Raw genomic sequence first — 23,146 nt, forward strand, 5'->3', positions numbered from 1 at the left:
CTTGTGGCAGGGGCTACAGTCCAATACGGATTCAAAAGGAAAAAGCAACCGTGATCTGCCCAACGATGCCTCTCTACCAGACGGACTCAATGCATTTTATGCACGCTTTGACAACAACATCGAGCCGGGTGTGAGGGCCGTCACCAACCCAGAGGATTGGGTGATCTTGCTCTCCGAGGCCGACATGAGAAAAGTCTTTAAGCAGGTCAACACCCGCAAGGCCGCGGGCCCAGACGGTATTCTAGGGCGCGTTCTCAGAGCATGCGCAGAACAGCTGGCAGGCATATTCATGGTAATTTTCAACTTCTCCTTGTCCCAGTCTGTAATCCACACATGTTTTAAGATGACCACCATTATTCCTGGCCCCAAGAACTGTAAGGCTTCACACCACAATGACTACCACCCTGTAGCACTCACTTCTGTAATCATGAAGTGCTTTGAGAGGCTGGTTATGGCACACATTAACTCCACCATCCCAGACACCCTAAACCCAATTTGCATACCGCCTCAACTGATCCATAAATGACACAATCTCAATTGCTCACCACAATGCCCTCACCTACCTAGATTGGAGGAATACCTATCTGAGAATGCTGTTCATTGACTACAGCTTAACGTTCAACGCCATTGTCCCCTCTAAACTCGTCACCAAGCTTAGGACACTGGGTCTGAACACCTCCCTCTACAACTGGATCCTGAACTTCCTGACAGGCACCCCGGGTGGTGAGGGTAGGCAACATCCCCTCTGCCACACAGACCCTCAACACAGGTGCCCCACAGGGATGTGTGCTTACTCCCCTCCTGTACCCCTGTTCACCCATGACTGCGGGGCCACGCACGACTTCAACACTATCATCAAGTTGGCTGACGACACGACGGTGGTAGGCCTGATCACCGGCGATGATGAGTCAGCCTACAGAGAGGAGGTCAGTGACCTGCCGGTGTGGTGCCAGAGCAACAACCTCTCTCTCAATGTCAGTAAGACCACGGAGCTGATCGTGGACTACAGGAAACAGGGGGATGAGCACACCCCCATCCACATGCCCCGATCCACCCACATTGGCTGCAGTGGAGCAGGTCGAGAGCTTCAAGTTCCTCTGTGTCCAAAGCACTAAAGACGTAAAATGGTCGAAATAAGCACGCACAGTCGTGAAGAAGGCACGACAGCACCTCTTTCCCCTCAGGAGGTTGAAATGGTTTGACATGGGCCCTTAAATCCACAAAAAGTTCTATAGCTGTACCACTGAGAGCATCTTGACTAGCTGCATCACTGCCTGGTATGGCAGTACCACCACCATCGATCCAATGGCGCTACAAAGGGTAGTGCGAACAGCCCAGTACATCACTGGGGCCGAGCTCCCTGCCATCCAAGACAGCTATATCAGGTGGTGTGGAAGGAAGGCCTGGAAAATTGTTAAAGACTCCAACTACCCAAGCCATAGTCTATTCTCTCTGCTTCACATTGTCAAGCGGTACCAGTTTATCAAGTCTGACACTAACAGGCTCTTGAACAGCTTCTATCCCCAAGCAATAAGACTGATACATAGACTATCTGAGTTAACATTGTATCTTTATAGACCTTATTTACATTTTTGCACTGTTTCTATGCACACTCACAGGCCCTACACACTCACTCTATCATCTTCTCACTCACACATAATACACATGCACTTATACTGACTCTACACACATCCACACCCACTCACATACAAGCTGCTGCTACTCTGTTTATCTTATAACCTGTTACCTAGTTCCCTTACCCCTATACTGTACATATCTACCTCCACCACTCCAGTATCCCTGCACATTGTAAATATGGTATTTGAACTGACCCTGTCAGTTCAGCCTTCGGGAAGTATTCAGAGGGGACAGTGGTGCAACATCTCAAGACATCAGTCAGGAAGTTAAAGCTTGGTTGCAAATTGGTCTTCCAAATGGACAATGACCCCAAGCATACTTCCAAAATTGTGGCAAAATGGCTTAAGGACAACAAAGTCAAGGTATTGGAGTGGCCATCACAAAGCCCTGACCTCAATCCTATAGAAAATGTGTGGTCAGAACTGAAAAAGCGTGTGCGAGCGACGAGTCCTACAAACCTGATTCAGTTACACCAGCTCTGTCAATAGCAATGGGCCAAAATTCACCCAATTTATTGTGGGAAGGTGACCCAAGTAAAAAAATTTAAAGGCAATGCTACCAAATACTAATTGAGTATATGTAAACTTTTGACCCATTGGGATTGTGATGAAAAAATTAAAAGCAGAAATAAAAAATTATCTCTACTATTATTCTGACATTTCACATTCTTAAAATAAAGTGGTGATCCTAAGACAGGGAATTTTTACTCCGATTAAATGTCAGGAATTGTGAAAAACTGAGTTTAAATGTGTTTGGCTAAGGTGTATGTAAACTTCCGACTTGAACTGTATGTAGTTTTACTTGTGCATGTTACATTAAAACTTGAAACATTCGTGCTTCTTTTCTTAAATTATGTCTGAGTGTTGGAGCGTGCCCTTGGCTATCCGTCAATAAAAAATACATCAAGAAAATTGGGCCGTCTTGTTTGCATAATATAAGGAATTAGAAACTATGTATACTTTTAATACCTAAAGTACAGTATATTTGAGCAATTACATTTTTGGGGTATTTTAAAACCAAATACTTTTTGACTTTTACTCAAGTAGTATTTTACTGTGTGACTTTCACTTTTACTTTAGGCATTTTCTATTAAGGTATCTTTACTTTTACTCAAGTATGACATTTGAATACTTTTTCCACCACTGCCAATCAGTTCGGTTCAACGTTTGCTACATTGCGTGACGGTTTGTACGCTGCTGAACAACATACTACTGAACAACATGTTTCCCTAAAACAGTGCTTTATTCGACATCCTTTGAGGTATGTTTTCTACAGTTCAGTGGGTGTAGCGAGGTGTGGCCTGATCAATATGTGTGTGACCATTGCAAAACAGGTGCAGCACACACCATCCACAATCCCATCTGGGCCTCCAGAGTCCTCTTCTTCATCCTTGTTGTTCAGTACCGTTTCCGTTTAAATTAACATTGAACACCGTTCTGTTGTAGGCTACTAAACGAACCCCAGGTGAAATCCAGGCTACTGTAGAAGGTTACAGTAATAGACAAATGCACATACACCATCAACATGACTCAAAATGAGCTTTTCATGTTAAAATTGACTAGAAGTTCAAGTAGATTAATCATAGCCTACTACCCAGGAATCTAATCATTCTGCCAGGCCTTCCTTCACTAAAGTGGAACTGTAGGCATCTACCACCTCCTCCACAACTAAGGGAAAATATCCTCTCTCACCTGAGAACCAGTGATTTAGCAGTGAACAGTGAACCAATTAGTCAAAGGTTTTGGTCATATCCAAATATGTCTTCATTTCGGTGAACAAGAAGAGAAATGGTTTGAAAACGTACCACCATCCAGGAATGGAAGGTGTCGCTGTACTCCTTACTTTCCCATTATCCCATTCGCAATTCGAGAAGGTTGAAATACTGCTAGTTATTAATTAAACTGCCTTCTTCACCCTCATTCTAGGTAGCTACTGATAAAGCAGCTCGTTTAATTCCACAATCACCACCAGCAGCTACTCACCCAATTGCTTGGCGTCGCATTTTCATGGAATCTAATGGGCTGATTTAGCTTCAGCTAGCTTAGAATGCTGACGGAAAAGTTCTATTAAAACTATTAAAGCAGTATTTCAATCTTCTTCATTTGCCTATTGGGATAATTAGGAGTACAGCGACATCTTCCATCCCTGGATGGAGGTCGATTTTCAAACTGCCATCCCCCTGCATCTCTCTGATTCAGAGGGGTTTGGTTAAATGCGGAAATACATTTCAGTTGAAGGCATTCAGTTGTGCAACTGACTAGGTATCCCCTTTCCCTTTCTCGTTCACAGAGATTCAAATATTTGGCATATGACTGTTTTCGACTTGTAAAGTCAAAAACAACTCTACTGCCTTCTGTTACTCAGAACATCCCTACTGGCCCCTACACTGTCAGGGCTTATCATTGCTTTGAAGTCATAAAAACTGTGTGTGTCTGCGTCTTGAAGGACTGATGAGCAGGATCTCGGTTGGTTGTGATGACTGTTTGATGACTGGTTTCTCTTCCTCCTCAGGGACCTATCAGGAGAAATGACATGGCCTACATGTTGATGCAGTTTGTGAAGGGAAGACTGTGTGGACCAGAGGAGGCTGGTGAGGGGAGGACGGCTCATAATAATGAATGGAGTGATTGGAATGGTATCAAACACATGGAAACCAGGTGTGTGATGTGTTTGAGACCATTACATTTATTCTGTTCCAGCCAATACTATTAGCCCATCCTCCCAATTTAAAGTGCCACCAGCCACCACTGGTGTGGACCTGTGTGATGTGGGTAAGTACTGTTACTGCTGTTCAGAGCAGCAAAGTCAAGCCTCTGAAATCATGTAAAAAGGGAAGGTAAAGTCTCTTCTGCTGTTGGATTGGCTCTTTAATAAGCTAAACAACATCAGTCTATTCACACTGGGGTTGGATCAGGTGCACTTCCTGATGATAGTGAACCGAGATGCTGAAATGAGCCCTACAGGGAACAGATGAAAACCAGTGCATGAACATGCAGATTTCTTTATAATCATGCAACGAGGATGGGATATCACTCCCCAGCATGTTTGATGTAGATTCAGCACCATGCTCACAGTGATCAAAGCTGTGAACTTGCCCATGAATGAACAAACACTCTGGATCAATATCTGGCAGATCAATAAGCCACAGTGAAACCTGCAGATGACATTATATTATGGATCTGATTAAATCCGACCAGCCTCCAGACTTCACACTGATCCCAGTTAACCACACGGTTGTAACACTTTATATAATAACTTTCATTTATAAGCCATTGTCAGATAATTTCTAAGGTATGTGTTAATGATTTGCTGAACATTTGTAAATCTTTATTACTAATTTATTAAATATCAGTAAGCTATTTATAAACTGTTACACTATAATAATTTCCGTTATTGTATAGGGATAAATATATATATTTTATCATCATTTAACTCATCACTGATGTGCGACCTTGATGTAGACACATAAATAGTTCAGTTAATGTTTTGGACATGAGTTACGTCTTTCTGTTTTTCCACGTCCTCCTGATCCCAGGGGTTCTGTGGGGCTCTGTCCTGTTTAGTGACATTTAAGCCCACTATTCCTGCCTGGCCCCTGATCACTATTCCTGCCTGGCCCCTGATCACTATTCCTGCTGGCCCCTGCCCACTATTCCTGCCTGGCCCCTGATCACTATTCCTGCCTGGCCCCTGATCACTATTCCTGCCTGGCCCCTGCCCACTATTCCTGCCTGGCCCCTGATCACTATTCCTGCTGGCGCCTGCCCACTATTCCTGCCTGGCCCCTGCCCACTATTCCTGCCTGGCCCCTGATCCCTATTCCTGCTGGCCCCTGATCACTATTCCTGCTGGCCCCTGATCACTATTCCTGCTGGCCCCTGATCACTATTCCTGCTGGCCCCTGATCACTATTCCTGCTGGCCCCTGATCACTATTCCTGCTAGTCCCTGATCACTATTCCTGCTGGCCCCTGATCACTAATCCTGCTTGGCCCCTGATCACTATTCATGCTGGCCTCTATTCACTATTCCTGCTGGCCTCTATTCACTATTCCTGCTGGCCTCTATTCACTATTCCTGCCTGGCCCCTGTTCACTAATCCTGCTGGCCCCTGATCACTAATCCTGCTGGCCCCTGATCACTAATCCTGCCTGGCCCCTGTTCACTAATCCTGCCTGGCCCCTGATCACTAATCCTGTTTAGCCCCTGATCACTAATCCTGCTTGGCCCCTGATCACTATTCATGCTGGCCTCTATTCACTATTCCTGCCCGGCACCTGTTCACTAATCCTGCCTGGTCCCTGTTCACTACTCCTGCAGGCCTCCATTCCAAACGCATGTTCTCCACTAATAGCTGTAGATACACTTGACTTGACTTCTAGGAGCCCATGCAGGCCGTGACACTGAGCAGACAGACACGTTTAAACCTCCTCTTTAGAGTGTTGCTTTAACAGGCTGTTTGGTGTTAGGTCTGCTCTTAGGTGGGGAGGTGGTGTGGAGGTGGATTGAGGAGTCTAACTGTGTCCCGATGTGCCGGGGGGGGTTGATTAGAGTTTTCACTCCCCATGGTTTTAATTGGTGAGTGAGGCTGATCAGAGCAGACGGTGCTACTCAGACTGATGTCCCGTAGCAGAGTAAAGGGAACGAGCGGAGGTGCAGTGGAGGGAAAATACCATTAATTTAGCATGGCTAATAAAGCATTGACAAAAAGGGAATCCAAATTAATGTTGAGAGATCTTAAAAATATATACAGTGGGGAGAACAAGTATTTGATACACTGCCGATTTTGCAGGTTTTCCTACTTACAAAGCATGTAGAGGTCTGTAATTTTTATCATAGGTACACTTCAACTGTGAGAGACGGAATCTAAAACAAAAATCCAGAAAATCACATTGTATGATTTTTAAATAATTCATTTGCATTTTATTGCATGACATAAGTATTTGATCACCTACCAACCAGTAAGAATTCCGGCTCTCACAGACCTGTTAGTTTTTCTTTAAGAAGCCCTCCTGTTCTCCACTCATTACCTGTATTAACTGCACCTGTTTGAACTCGTTACCTGTATAAAAGACACCTGTTCACACACAATCAAACAGATTCCAACCTCTCCACAATGGCCAAGACCAGAGAGCTGTGTAAGGACATCAGGGATAAAATTGTAGACCTGCACAAGGCTGGGATGGGCTACAGGACAATAGGCAAGCAGCTTGGTGAGAAGGAAACAACTGTTGGCGCAATTATTAGAAAATGGAAGAAGTTCAAGATGACGGTCAATCACCCTCGGTCTGGGGCTCCATGCAAGATTTCACCTCGTGGGGCATCAATGATCATGAGGAAGGTGAGGGATCAGCCCAGAACTACACGGCAGGACCTGGTCAATGACCTGAAGAGAGCTGGGACCACAGTCTCAAAGAAAACCATTAGTAACACACTACGCCATCATGGATTAAAATCCTGCAGCGCACGCAAGGTCCCCCTGCTTAAGCCAGTGCATGTCCAGGCCTGTCTGAAGTTTGCCAATGACCATCTGGATGATCCAGAGGAGGAATGGGAGAAGGTCATGTGGTCTGATGAGACAAAAATAGAGCTTTTTGGTCTATCTCCACTCGCCGTGTTTGGAGGAAGAAGAAGTATGAGTACAACCCCAAGAACACCATCCCAACCGTGAAGCATGGAGGTGGAAACATCATTCTTTGGGGATGCTTTTCTGCAAAGGGGACAGGACGACTGCACCGTATTGAGGGGAGGATGGATGGGGCCATGTATCGCAAGATCTTGGCCAACAACCTCCTTCCCTCAGTAAGAGCATTGAAGATGGGTCGTGGCTGGGTCTTCCAGCATGACAACGACACGAAGCACACAGCCATGGCAACTAAGGAGTGGCTCCGTAAGAAGCATCTCAAGGTCCTGGAGTGGCCTAGCCAGTCTCCAGACCTGAACCCAATAGAAAATCTTTGGAGGGAGCTGAAAGTCCGTATTGCCCAGCGACAGCCCCGAAACCTGAAGGATCTGGAGAAGATCTGTAGGGAGGAGTGGGCCAAAATCCCTGCTGCAGTGTGTGCAAACCTAGTCAAGAACTACAGGAAACGTATGATCTCCGTAATTGCAAACAAAGGTTTCTGTACCAAATATTAAGTTCTGCTTTTCTGATGTATCAAATACTTATGTCATGCAATAAAATGCAAATTAATTACTTAAAAATCATACAATGTGATTTTCTGGATTTTTGTTTTAGATTCCGTCTCTCATAGTTGAAGTGTACCTATGATAAAAATTACAGACCTCTACATGCTTTGTAAGTAGGAAAACCTGCAAAATCGGCAGTGTATCAAATACTTGTTCTCCCCACTGTATATCTCAACTCTCAGGGTACTGGGAACTTGTTTTTAAACTGTTGGAACAGTATCACTGTTAGTGTAACCTCAAATATTTTGGGATCATTTTTGTGGTATTATAATGTTGAATGTGGTATTATAATATTGAATCTGGTATAAATATCAAGGCTTCTTTTACTCTTTTTATTATGGAAAGATGATCACTTGGGCTCCCGAGTGGCGCAGCTGTCTAAGGCACTCCATCTCAGTGCTAGAGACATCACTACAGACACCCTGGTTCGATTCCAGGCTGTATCACAACTGGCTGTGATTGGGAGTCCTATAGGGCGGTGCACAATTGGCCCAGTGTTGTCCGGGTTTGGACAGGGTAGGCCGTCATTGTAAATAAGAATTTGTTCTTAACTGACTTTCCTAGTTAAATAAAGGTTCAATAAAATAAATACTGTAAAAAAAAATACCGCTCCACTACAGCAACAGACAGAGGAACAGCCCTGTGCTGCTGGGTGGGGGAGGAGGTTGTAAAATAGATGCTTGCCACTTGTACAATTTTGTATTTTCAAGATGCTGTAAAATGTAAGTATTAGTGAGGATATTGAAAATGACACAAAAGAGTGAGAAATAATGTTTTAAATGGTGTGGCGTGCCGAGGGTCGCGCTAGTATGAAATTACCTTGTTGAAATGGAAATCCTGTACCCAGTCTCATTAAAGTGAGGTTAACCTCCCCTGCCCCCTCTACCCTCTCCCCCACCACCCTCTCCTCTCTGCTGGGACCAGTCAAGATCACAAACAACATTTATTTTACAGCCTTGGCCCCCGCAGAGGGACTGAGAGTCCCAGTCTACCACGCAGGATAATTGGACACCTTGAGTTCCTAAATCCCTCCTGGAATGAAATACATGCTAGGTAATTGCATCAGCTGGACTCAAATGGAAACACCAATGAGAAAGAGAGAAAATCCAAGTTCAATGTGAACAACAATAACAACAGAATCCAAAGACTGTGTAACTGTTCATGTCGTGAAATATCAGTTACACTACTGCTTTACTGGTTGGTTAAACACAACCACAAGGGTGCTGCTGCCCCACCGCTGTTGTTGTGTTGTTGTGTTTGTTGACAATGTTAGTTGTCACAGCCTCACCTCAGAACCCACAGCCTTACCTGTTCTCACCTAGGAACCCTGTCTTCATCCTGTCTCTATGGGACTGTCTGATGTGGAGTTGGTTCTGTCCAGCTGAACCTGTTGCTTGGAGACGCCCCCCATCTGATACAGTCTGATGTGGACACTTTGTGTCTTCTGTCTGTCACTGTTTCTCTGTGATCTCTCCGTTCAACTGTACATTCGGGTTGTCATTCTCTTCCTCCCACTCAGCAGTCAGAGTCCATTCACATTTCTCCTCCTCACATTCTGGGGTTTGATTAAGTGGATTTGTCTCTAGCCATGATTCAGTGATGACCAGGGGAGGCCTGCCATCCTCAGTGTAGCCACGTAACGAGTGGCAAGAGAAGGTGTTCTGTTCGGCTGACTGACTGACTCAGCTGGGATGAGCTGAAAGTTCTCCAGAGGGACCTGAGTCTCCTGGGTCTCCCTGTAGCCCTGAGGCCCTTTCATGCCCAGGACACCTGCACCGTTCACAAACACCAGCCTTCCTCTGCTTTGTGATCACAGGGAGAGAGGGAAGAGAGAGAGAGGGAAGAGAGAGAGAGGGAAGAGAGCGAGGAGAGAGTCGAAGAGAGAGAGAGCAAGCGAGGAGAGAGAGAGAGAGCGAGCGAGGAGAAAGGGAGAGGGAGCGAGGCCACTGCCACTGACCTCAGCCACGTGGTAAAAAAGTAACACAAACGGGCCATGGCCAGGATCAGCTGGGGAACACAGAACGACAAGACAGACTGGGCGGTGATTCGGGTGGGCATTCTATGTGTTATATTTCTTTGTTTTTGGCCGAGTGTGGTTCCCAATCAGAGGCAGCTGTCTATCGTTGTCTCTGATTGGGAATCATACTTAGGCAGCCTTTGCCCACCTGTGTTTTGTGGGTAGTTGTTTTCTGTTTTGTGTCTGTACCAGACAGAACAGCTTCGTTTTGTTCTACTGTTATTTTGTTTCAGTGTTCAGTTTGTTTAAATATCATGAACGCTTACCACGCTGCGTCTTGGTCTCCTTCTACTTCATACGACGAGCATTACAGCGGTCTGGGAAAGGGGGGAGCAGAGCGGGAGAGATGGTTCCAGGTACTCCTAGCATCAATGAGTGTCTGCTGTATAACCTGTGAGCAGAATAGAGTCTTTCACTGACATGGTGGAATATTCCCTGCGTTTTATATGGAGCTGGTCCTAGCTGCTTTGTTTGCATGATAACAAGAGAAGGTGATTGTAGTAGAAAGTCCTGTTGATGAACATTTCCCCTGGTTCCCCTGGGCTCTGGTCACTGAGCTACACATGTCCTTCTCCTGATGGGATGGAGGTTGTTAGAGCCTGGAGGGTTGTGAATGACAGGAGGGTTGGAGGAGGATTGTGTTCAAGAGGCAACCACTCGTTGGTCTGGCCTGGTCTTACACTCAACTGAACATTGAAGAGTAGTTATGTAGTCCTCTGTGTATCTATCATATTTCACTAGGATAATTTGCCTGTCAAAGGTTGCGCCAACACAAGATGTTACTCAGTAGACTCAGTATATTCATACTAATAATCCCAAAATTGTTATCCCAGACCTCATACCAGATTTATTAGGATTTATTGCACAATTTGCCCAGCGTTGTCAGGGGTAGGGGAGGGTTTTGCCGGTGGGGCTTTACTTGGCTCATCGCAATCTAGTGACTCCTTGTGGTGGGCTGGGTGCCTGCGGGCTGACCCAGGTGCTAGTTGCACAGTGTTTCCTAAGACACATTGGTGCGGCTGGCTTCCGGGTTAAAGAGCGCGGTTAGGCGGATCATGTTTTTCGGGGGACGCATGTCTCCACCTTCGCCTCCCTCGAGCCTGTTGGGGAATTGAGGCGATGAGACAAGATCGAAAAATTGGGAAAAAATGGTGGTTAAAATAAAAAGCCTTATTTCTCACCAGAAGAACTCATAGACATCCTTGATAACAAAGTGTGATTATGATGATATTAATTATCATTACTCTAAGCAAGCTCTCTCTCTGTTCAGCAGCTCTCGGGGAGTGTAGTGTGTAGTGGTCGAGGAGTGTGGTGGTCGAGGAGTGTGGTGGTCGAGGAGTGTGGTGGTCGAGGAGTGTGGTGGTCGAGGAGTCGAAGAGTGCGGTGGTCATTTGGTCGAGGAGTGTGGTGATCGAGTTGTCAAGGAGTGTGGTGGTCGAGTGGTCGGGGAGTGTGGTGGTCGAGGAGTGTGGTGGTTGCGTGGTCGAGGAGTGTGGTGGTCGAGTGGTCGGGGAGTGTGGTGGTCGAGGAGTGTGGTGGTTGCGTGGTCGAGGAGTGTGGTGGTCGAGTGGTAGAGGAGTGTGGTGGTCGAGTGGTCGAGGAGTGTGGTGGTCGAGTGGTCGAGGAGTGTGGTGGTCGAGTGGTCGAGGAGTGTGGTGGTCGAGTGGTCGAGGAGTGTGGTGGTCTAGATGTGTGGTGGTCGAGTTGTTTTGTGGTCGAGTGGTTTTGTGGTCGAGGTGTGGTGTGGTGGTCGAGGAGTGTGGTGGTTGCGTGGTCGAGGAGTGTGGTGGTCGAGGAGCGTGGTGGTTGCGTGGTCGAGGAGCGTGGTGGTCGAGGAGCGTGGTGGTCGAGGAGCGTGGTGGTCGAGATGTGTGGTGGTCGAGGAGTGTGGTGGTCGAGGTGTGGTGGTCGAGTGGTCGAAGAGTGCGGTGGTCATTTGGTCGAGGAGTGTGGTGGTCGAGATGTGTGGTGGTCGAGGAGTGTGGTGGTCGAGGAGTGTGGTGGTCGAGGAGTTTGGTGGTCGAGGAGTGTGGTGGTCGAGGAGTGTGGTGGTCGAGGAGTGTGGTGGTCGAGGAGTGTGGTGGTCGAGGAGTGTGGTGGTCGAGGAGTGTGGTGGTTGAGGTGTGGTGGTCGAGTGGTCGAAGAGTGCGTAGTCATTTGGTCGAGGAGTGCGGTGGTCATGTGACCACTACACTCCTCGACCACCACACTCCTCGACCACCACACTCCTCGACCACTCGACCACCACACACCTCGACCACCACACACCTCGACCACCACACCACTCGACCACCACACTCCTCGACCACTCGACCACCACACTCCTCGACCACTCGACCACCACACCACTCGACCACCACACCACTCGACCACTACACTCCTCGAACACCACACTCCTCAACCACCACACTCCTCGACCACTCGACCACCACACACCGACACACCTCGACCACCACACCACTCGACCACCACACCACTCGACCACTACACTCCTCGAACACCACACTCCTCGAACACCACGCTCCTCGACCACTCGACCACCACGCTCCTCGACCACTCGACCACCACGCTCCTCGACCACTCGCCCACCACACTCCTCAACCACCACACTCTTTGACCACCACACTCCTCGACCACTCGACCACCACACTCCTCTACCACTCGACCATCACACACCTCGACCACCACACTCCTCGATCACTCGACCATCACACACCTCGACCACCACACTCCTCGACCACTCGACCACCACGCTCCTCGACCACCACGCTCCTCGACCACCACACTTTTTTCTCTTACTCTTCCTGACTCTTACTATTTCTCACTATCTCTTGCAAACATACTCCCTCTCTTTTCCCTCTCTCTCTCTCGCTCTACTCTCCCTCTCTCCCCACCCATGAAAAATGGAGGCCTCATGAATTGTTTACAGGTTTGCTGTGTGCGTTGTCCAGGGTGTTGGGTTCAGCAGGGGAGGCGAGGCAGAGGGGAGGTGCGTCAAGAGTATGCTCACAGGGAGAAGTGTCAAGACGATGCTGATCTCTTAAGCACGGCACAAAGGGAGGTGAGAGGAAACGCTTATCTCAGAGCCCCTCTTAACAGAAGCAGGGTGTACAGCCCAGCTAGCAGGCTCACCTTCTAGTGTGTTCTAATGAGGCAGGATGAGACACAGGAGTTTGTAGAGGAACACAGTATGCTGTTTATACACTGAGTATACCAAACATTAGGAACACCTTCGTTATATTGAGTTGCACTTGCACCCCCTCCTTTTGGCCTCAGAACAGCCTCAACTATTCGAGGCATGGACTCTATTAGATGTCGAATGCGTTCCCCATGAATGCTGGCCCATGTTGACTCCAATGCCTCCCACAGTTGTGTCAAGTTGACTGGATATCCTTTGGGTGGTGGACCATTCTTGATACACATGGGAAACCCAGCGGTGTTGCAGTTCTTGACACAAACCGGTGCACCTGGCACCTACTACCATACCCCGTTGAAATGTACTTAAATATTTTATATTTCCCATTCACCCTCTAAATGGCACACATATACAATCCATGTCTCAATTGTATCAAGGATTAAAAATCCTTTAACCTGTCTCCTCCCCTTCACACTGATTTGAAGTGGATTTAACAAGTGACATCAATAAGGGGTCATAGCTTTCACCTGGATTCACCTGGTCAGTCTATGTCTTGGAAAGAGCAGGTGTTATTAATGTTTTGTACACTCAGTGTATATTCCTACTGAGTCATGAACTTTCAGCACTCTCAGTATCACAGCACCAACACCCACCTCAGCCTGTTAGTCAGCTAGGAGGGAAGAAGGTTAGCAAGAAGGAAGGGAGGAAGGGTTAGATAACTGAAGCCTGACATCTGTCTCCTGCTGATCAATGTGTGTGTGTGTGTGTGTGGTGTCTGTTTTTAACCTCACTGCTTCTGTAGATCCTCCTCAGCACCACTCTCAACGTCCACCACGCTGTAGGATGTAGGAGGTAGATGCTCTGTAGAGACCAGGCAAATGCTTCTAATGACTAAGGACTCAGTATGTGGGCTGATTGTATTGTATGTCCGTGAGCAGTCTGTTGTGCTGATTCTGACTACCAGAATGCTTTCTAGTGCTAAACAGAAATTGTTCGGTCCTCAATAACCTTTCCCATTCCAGGAGCAACAGGCTAAGGATTTCACTGTTAAAACCTGTTATGGCTGCAAGCCCGACACCGGTACACCTATGACAACATCCAGCTCAAATGCAGGGCGCGAAATTCAAAATCTATTTTTTTTTTATATTTAACTTTCACACATTAACAAGTCCAATACAGCATTTGAAAGATAAACATCTTGTCAATCCAGCCAACATGTCCGATTTTTTAAATGTTTTACAGAGAAAACACCACATATATTTATGTTAGCTCAACCACCAAATAAAAAAGAGGACAGACATTTTTCACAGCACAAGTAGGATGCAAGTAGCATGCACAAGCCAACCTAACTAACCTAGAACCAACCTAAATAACCTAGAAAAAACTACCTCAGATGACAGTCCTATAACATGTTACACAATAAATCTATGTTTTGTTCAAAAAATTTGCATATTTGAGCTATAAATCAGTTTTACATTACTGCTACCATCATAGCTACCAGCATAGCTACAGTCAGAAATAGCACTGAAGCAGCCATAGTAATTACAGACACCAACGTCAACTACCCAATTACTCATCATAAAACATTTCAGAAAAATATATGGTGGATAGCTAATGAAAGACTAAGATCTTGTGAATACAGCCAATATTTCCGATTTTTTAAGTGTTTTACAGCGAAAACACAATATATCGTCATATTAGCTTACTACAATAGCTAACATCACAACAAAGCAAACGGTAGCATAGCACAGTTCGACAGATATATATGAAATAGCATCCCAAATTGGGTCCTTATCTTTGTTGATCTTCATTCAGAATGTTGTACAAGGGGTCTTTTGTTCAGAACCGTCTTTATTTGGATCCAGAAGAACTATTTCCCTCTTGAATTAGCAAGCACACTGGCCTTACTGCGCTAACCTCTCCTTCGTCTTCAAACGCATCACGTATAAAGTCACGAATAAATTTCAATAATATAATTAAACTATATTGAAAAAACATACTTTAGGATGATATTGTGACATGTATCAAAAAAAATCGAAGCCAGGGGTCATATTCATCTATAACGACCGTTTTCCAGGTGGAGAGTCCAGGTCCAAATTCACGCCTCAGAATTTTTTTTTAATGACGGTCCTCTCACTCCAAGAGGGTGTATGCATTCTCTGAAAGAGATAATCAACTGATTTCTGCTCTCACTTCCGCATGACACCCAGAGGAAGGTGTATGACGTGTTTCTACAGTCCTAAGTGACATGACCTTTTATAGACAAGCTCTTGAAGAGACACTTCGCTTTTTGGAAATCTCACTTCCGGATAGGAAATGAGCTGTAAAAAGAGTTCTGTTTCACTTAGAGACATAATTCAAACGTTTTTAGAAACTAGAGAGTGTTTTCTATCCAATACTAATAATAGTTTTTTATTGGAAAAGTTTGGTTACTAGTTGGAAACCTTTTGATTTTGGATCCAGATTTTTTATGGAATATCTACATAGGCATACAGTGGCCCATTATCAGAAAGCATCACTCCTGTGTTCCAATGGCACGTTTATCATTTTTAAAGGCTAATTGATCATTAGAAAACCATTTTGCAATTATGTTAGCACAGCTGAAAATTTTTGTTCTGAATAAAGAAGCAAGAAAACTGGCCTTCTTTAGACTAGTTGAGTATCTGGAACGTACTTTGGTGCGAAAAGTGCAAATCAATCCCAGAACAACAGCAAAGGACCTTGTGAAGATGCTGGAGGAAACAGGTACAAAAGTATCTATATCTACAGTAAAACGAGTCCTATATTGACATAACCTGAAAGGCCACTCAGCAAGGAAGAAGACACTGCTCCTAAACCGCCATAAAAAAAGACAGACTACGGTTTGCAACTGCACATGGGGACAAAGATTGTACTTTTTGGAGAAATTTCCTCTTGTCTGATGAAACAAAAATAGAACTGTTTGGCCATAATGACCATCGTTATGTTTGGAGGAAAAAGGGGGAAGCTTGCAAGCCGAAGAACACCATCCCAACCGTGAAGCACGGGGGTGGCAGCATCATGTTGTTGGGGTGCATTGCTGCAGGAGGGACTGGTACACTTCACAAAATAGATGTCTTCATAGGAAAATGATGTGTATATATTGAAGCAACATCTCAAGACATCAGTCAGGAAGTTAAAGCTTGGTCGCAAATGGGTCTTCCAAATGGGAAATGACCCCAAGCATACTTCCAAAGTTGTGGCAAAATGGCTTAAGGACAACAAAGTCAAGGTATTGGAGTGGTCATCTCAAAGCCCTAACCTCAATACCATAGAAAATTTGTGGGCATAACTGAAAAAGCGTGTATGAGCAAAGAGGCCTACAAACCTGACTCAGTTACACCAGCTGTGTCAGGAGGAATGGGCCAAAATTCACCCAATTTATTGTGGGAAGCTTGTGGAAGGCTACCCGAAACGTTTGACCCAGGTTATTAAACAATTTAAAGGAAATGATACCAAATACTAATTGAGTGTATGTAAACTACTGAAATAAATCATTATCTCTACTATTATTCTGACATTTCACATTCTTAAAATAAAGTGGTGATCCTAACTGACCTAAAACAAGGACATTTAACTCGGATTAAATGTCAGGAATTGTGAAAAACTGTGTATAAATGTATTTGGCTAAGGTGTATGTAAACTTCCGACTTCAACTGTAGGTAGAGTTATTAAAGTGACTATGCATAGATGATAACAACAGAGAGTAGCAGCGGTGTAAAAGAGGGCGGGGGGTATCCTTTTGATTAGGTGTTCAGGAGTCTTATGGCTTCGGGGTAGAAGCTGTTTCGAAGCCTCTTGGACCTAGACTTGGCGCTCTGGTACCGCTTCACATAGCATAGCAGAGAGAACAGTCTATAACTAGAGTGGCTGGAGTCTTTAGGTTAGGTTTTGTCGTGCCCTCTTTACCACATGTCCTGGTGTGCTTGGACCATGTTAGTTTGTTGGTGAATTAGACACCAAGGAACTTGATGCTCCACTGCAGCCCCATTGATGAGAATGGGGGCGTGCTCGGTCCTATTTTTCCTGTAGTCCACAATCATCTCCTTTGTCTTGATCACGTTGAGGGAGAGGTTGTTGTCCTGGCACCACACGGCCAGGTCTCTGACTTCCTCCCTATAGGCTGTTTCGTCGTTGTCGTGATCAGGCCTACCACTGTTGTGTCATCGGCAAACTTAATGATGGTGTTGGAGTCGTGCCTGGCCGTGTAGTCGTGAGTGAACAGGGAGTACAGGAGGGAACTGAGCATGCACCCCTGAGGGGTCCCTGTGTTGAGGATCAGCGTGGTGGATGTGTTGTTACCTACCCTTACCAACTGGGGCGGCCCATCAGGAAGTCCAGGATCCAGTTGCAGAGGGAGGTGTTTAGTCCCAGGGTCCTTAGCTTAGTGATGAGCTTTGAGGGCACTATGGTGTTGAACACTGAGCTGTAGTCAATGAATAGCATTCTCATGTAGGTGTTCCTTTTGTCCAGTTGGGAAAGGGCAGTGTGGAGTGCAATAGAGATTGCATCATCAATGGATCTGTTGGGGCGGTATGCAAATTGGAGTGGGTCTAGGGTTTCTGGGATATTGGTGTTGATGTGAGCCATCACCAGCCTTTCGAAGCACTTCATGGCCACAGACGTGAGTGCTACGGGTCAGTAGTCATTTAGGCAGGTTACCTTAGTGTTCTTAGACACAGGCACTATGGTGGTCTGTTTAGAACATGTTGATATTACAGCTCGGACAGGGAGAGGTTGAAAATGTCAGTGAAGTCACTTGCCAGTTGGTCAGCGCATGCTCGCAGTACACGTCCTGGTAATCTGTCTGGCCCTGCGGCCTTGTGAATGTTGACCTGTTTAAAAGTTTTACTTACATCGGCCATGGAGAGCGTGATCACACAATCTTCCAGAACAGCTGGTGCTCTCATGCATGTTTCAGTGTTATTTGCCTCAAAGCGAGCATTGAAGTAGTTTAGCTAGTCTGGTAGGCTCGTGTCACTGGGCAGCTCTCGGCTGTGCTTACCTTTGTAGTCTGTAATGGATTGTAAGCCCTGCCACATCTGACGAGCATCAGAGCCGGTGTATTACGATTCGATCTTAGTCATGTATTGACACTTTGCCTGTTTGATGGTTAATCAGAGAGCATAACGGGGTTTCTTATAAGCTTCCGGGTTAGAGTCCCGCTCCTTGAAAGCGACAGCTCTAGCCTTTAGCTCAATGCGGATGTTGCCTGTAATTCATGGTTTCTGGTTGGGATATGTACGTACCGTCACTGTTGGGACGACGTCATCGATGCACTTATTGATGAAGCCAATGACTGACGTGGTGTACTCCTCAATGCCATTGGAGGAATCCCAGAACATATTCCAGTCTGTGTTAGCAAAACAGTCCTGTAGCTTAGCATCTGCTTCATCTGACCACTTTTTTATTGATCTAGTCACTGCTGCTTCCTGCTTACATTTTTGCTTGTAAGCAAGAATCAGGAGGATAGAATTATGGTCAGATTTGCCAAATGGAGGGCGAGGGAGAGCTTTGTATGCATCTCTGTGTGTGGAGTAAAGACGGTCCAGAGTTTTATTCCCTCTGGTTGCACATTTAACATGCTGATAGAAATTTGATAAAACGGATTTAAGTTTCCCTGCATTGAACTCCCTGGCTACTAGAAAGCATGGGGTGAAATCTCTTCAGATTACCTCAACAAATTGACAACTAGAATGCCCAGGTCTGCAAGGCTGTAATTGCTGCAAATTGAGGAATCTTGGACAAAAGCAAAGTTTATTATTATTTCAATTAAAAATCATTATTTATAACCTTGTCAACGTCTTGACTGTATTTCCTATTCATTTTGCAACTCATTTCATGTATGTTTTCATGGAAAACAAGGACATTTCTAAGTGACCCCAAACTTTTTAACGTTAGTGTATATTCAGAGCCATATCCCAGTAATGCTTAGAGAAGATCTCATGTCAAGTGTTATTGGTACTGTGGCTGCAGGTTCACCTACCTTATCTAAAGCCCAATATTTTGGGGTGTTGCTATAGGCTGCCAAGTGCTAACCATCAGTATCTAAATAATGTGTGTGAAATGCTTGATAGTGTATGTGATGTAAACAGAAGTCTACTTGCTTGGTTTTCATCAAACTGTCCGCTCAAGAGGAAACTTCTCACTGTAACCAGTGGCTGTAATCTGGTTCAGGTTACTAATCAACCTACCAGGGTGTTTACAAACACTACAAGAACATGATCATCCACATGCTTTGATCAAATTGTTACTAATACTGTAGAACTCTTTTCAAAAGCTGTAACCATACCCATTGGATGCAGTGATCACAATATAGTGGCTATATCTAGGAGAACCAAGGTTCCAAAAGCTCGGCCTAAAATAGTGTATAAGAGATCATACAAAAGTTTTTTCTGTGACTTTTATGTGGATGATGTAAAAAATATTTGTTGGTCTGGTGTAATTAATAAGGATTATCCAGATGCTGCACTTGATGAATTTATGAAATTGCTTCCTCCAATTATTGATAAACATGCCCTGCTAAGAAACTACTCTTAGAATGTTTTGTTATCGATCAATAATGACAAACCTCTTGGCATTGACACTTAGATGGAAGGCTACTGAGGATGGTAGCTGACTCTATGGCCACTCCTATCTGTCATCTTTAATCTAAGTCTAGAGGAAGATGTCTGGAGGGAAGCCAATGTCATTCCGTTACCCAAGAGCGGCCTTTACTGGTTCTAGCAGCAGACCAATCAGCTTGCTGCCAGCTCTTGCAAACTGTGGTAAAAAAATTGTGTTTGACCAAATACAATGCTATTTCTCTGTAAACAAATTGACAACAGACTTTCAGCATGCTTATGGAGAAGGGCACTCAGCATGTACTGCACTGACACAAATGACTGATGGTTGGTTGAAAGAAATTAATAAAAAGATTGTGGGAGCTGCACTGTTAGATTTCAGTGCAGTCTTTGATATTATTGACCATAACCTGTTGAGTATTGTGGATATTATGCCATTTTGTTGATTCAGAGCTATCGATCTCATATAACTCAGGGGTTTCTTTAATGGAAGCTTATCTAATGCCTAGCATGTAGGGTGTGGTGTACCGCAAGGCAGTTCTCTAGGCCCTCTACTTTTTATATTTTTACCAATGACATGCCACTGGCATTAAACAAAGCCTGTGTGTCCATGTATGCTGATGACTCAACCATATACGCATCAGCAACCACAGTTAATGAATTCACTGAAACCCTGTTGCAGTCAACACTGTTGCAGTCAGTTTTGGAATGGGTGGCCAGTAATAAACTGTTCCTTAACATCTCTAAAACTAAGAGCATTGTATTTGGTACAAATCATTCCCTAAGCTCTAGACCTCAGCTGAATCTGGTAAGAATGGTGTGGCTGTTGAACAAGTTGAGGGGACTAAATGACTTGGTGTTACCTTAGATTGTAAACTGTCATGGTCAAAACATATACAGATTCAATGGTTGTAAAGATGGGGAGAGGTCTCTCCTGCTATCGCTGCTCCCGGTCAACTGGTAAGTGCTGTTATTGTGAAGTGGAAACGTCTAAGAGCAACAACACCTCAGCTGCGAAGTGGTAGGCCACACAAGCTCACAGAACGAGATCGCAGAGTGCTGAAGCGCGTAGCGGGTAAAAATTGTCTGTCTTCGGTTTTAACACTCACTACCGAGTTCCAATTGCCTTTGGAAGCAGCGTCAGCACAAGAAATGTTAGTCGGGAGCTTCATAAAATGGGTTTCCATGGCCGAGCGGCCACACACAAGCCTAAGATCCCCACTCTGGATAGATTGCCACTCTGGCATGCCGACGGATAAATCTAGGTTTGGCAGATGCCAGGAGAATGCTACTTGCCTGAATGCATAGTGTCAACTGTTTGTTGGAGGAGGAATAATGGTCTGGGGCTGTTTTTCATGGCTAGGCCCCTTAGTTCCAGTGAAGGGAAATCTTAACTCTACAGCATACAATGCCATTTTAGACGATTCTGTGCTTCCAACTTTGTGGCAACAGTTCCCAGAAGAGTGGAAGCCGTTATAGCAGCAAAGGGGGGACCAACTCCATATTAATGCCCATGATTTTGGATTGAGATGTTCGACGAGCAGGTTTCCACATACTTCTGGTCATGTGGTGTATTTAACAGATTTGTTCCCACAGTGGTTTATTTGAGAACCCAGCATCAGTCATCGATGAGCTGTAAAAAAACAAGGTGGGAAGACCGGTACAACCTCCCCTGTGGTACATCATCTCTCCCAGTGAATGACTTCATGAGGAGGAGTGTGTGAGATGGAGAAAGAGAGAGTGAGAGAGAGAGACTGACTCCGCACTAAAATGAGTTGGCTCAGCAGAGACACAGGGGAGTACTTTGGGTGGGAGAATGTGATACAGAGAATTTTTCATGGCATACATCTCCAGCTGAAAGGATAGGCTGTGAGTGTTGAGGCCGTAGTGATAGAGTGGCAGGGCGGATGGTGAGGCAACGGCTCTTCCTGCTTCTGTCGTTTCCTGTGCTGAGGACTGTCTGTTCACCAGGCTCCCCCCTGACCCCCACCCAGTAGAGCTGAAGCCCAGAGATTAGCTCCAACACACTGGGGTGACTCCCCACTGACACTGGCTCCCTCGCTCTCCACTGCAGACAACCATCCAGCAGCCTGGCTCTGCCATGAGGTCCATCACATGACTCAACACCAACTGTCGCTGCAAGTGGTCTGTCTCCCAGTACAACCCTCCTGTTGTCACAGACAGAGAGTATCTGTCATGTTGTACTCCCTCCCTTCTGTTTCCCCTTGCCATGTGTAATCCTTTGTTTAACCCTCATCGGACACCACAGTTTTCTGTACTTTGTCACACTACATTATCTTTATATGAACGAACAAACATGCTGTTTGTTCGTATTTGTTTTGTACAAAAGAGAAGCTCCTCCACTCGACCTCATCCTGACTGGCCCTGAGAGGGAGGGAACCCAACACCAAGACAACACACCCGGCTACCACGGCAAAGCACCAGGCTTTAGCTGGCCTGTTGACCCAGGGCACAACATCGCCACGGTAACAGTCTCTTCCTTGGCCTACCTAACCAGAGCCAGGATCTCTCTCTCGCTCTCTCTCTCTCACATTAGACTGAAGGGTCAGCCTGGAACCATTACTGATAACATTGATTAAGTCTCCTTGTGTGAAGCGTAGCACTTTCTCTGCGCTTCATACGTGTGTGCGAGCATTGCTCTCTTCCCCCCCCCAGCCAAGTCTGTGACACTAAAAGTCATGTGGTAGAGGAACTTAAGCAACTGGAAATATACTGGTGTTGAAGCATGAGCTCTTTGAAGCTGCAGTGCTCTGTTCAGACCAGCCAAATCTATGTCATCAACCCCAGTTATAAAACACTTCCTCTCTCAGAAGTGGCATTTTCCATTGTTGTAAGACGTCATGCTTTGACATGATAGCACAACATATTTTCCTGTCTCAGCCATATTTCTGACACAGAATGTCGGTCTAAAATAGCTTGCTTTTCCAGATGAATTGAACCAATGCCATGTGCTGCTCAGAGGTTGTCTGTGAGTTCAGTTCTACACCATAGTCCTGTAAAGGGGAGCAGACCACTCAACCTCAAAGCTACTCATCTAACCAACCTTGTGTATTTTTCCAGAACCCAACGTTTAATTTTCCAAGCAAACTTGATCCTCGTTATGAGACAAAATAAGGTGAACAGAACAGAACAACAATTAACACCGAGTGAGGCTTGTGGTAATTGCCTTATTGTAAATCTGTCATTTCCTAAGAGAGACTGAGGAAAGTACATTTTAAGGGATCTAAATATGTCCACCAATTTATTATACGCTTGGCTCTCAGGGCTACGACACTGTATGTTTCTATTTAAATTCAATTTACGCATGGATTAAGGAGGAAATGGAAGAGTCAGGTGCTTCTTAACACCTTACTATAGTCTTTGTCTCTAAACTGGAGTCTATAGTCTTTAGTCTTTTAGAGGAGTTTATCTCGTTGTCGCTACAGAGGGACTTAGCAGACCCTAGATAATTATAGTGTACTGCCCCCCACAGACTGTGGTCTGACTGAGAACAACAAAGTGTCTAGAGCTCACTGAGCTATGCTACAGAGACAATGTCAAAGTCTGGGGCTGGATTAGTGAGGCA

The sequence above is a fragment of the Salvelinus alpinus genome, chromosome 26 (assembly GCF_045679555.1).
Source record: "Salvelinus alpinus chromosome 26, SLU_Salpinus.1, whole genome shotgun sequence".
Classification (NCBI taxonomy): Eukaryota; Metazoa; Chordata; class Actinopteri; order Salmoniformes; family Salmonidae; genus Salvelinus; species Salvelinus alpinus.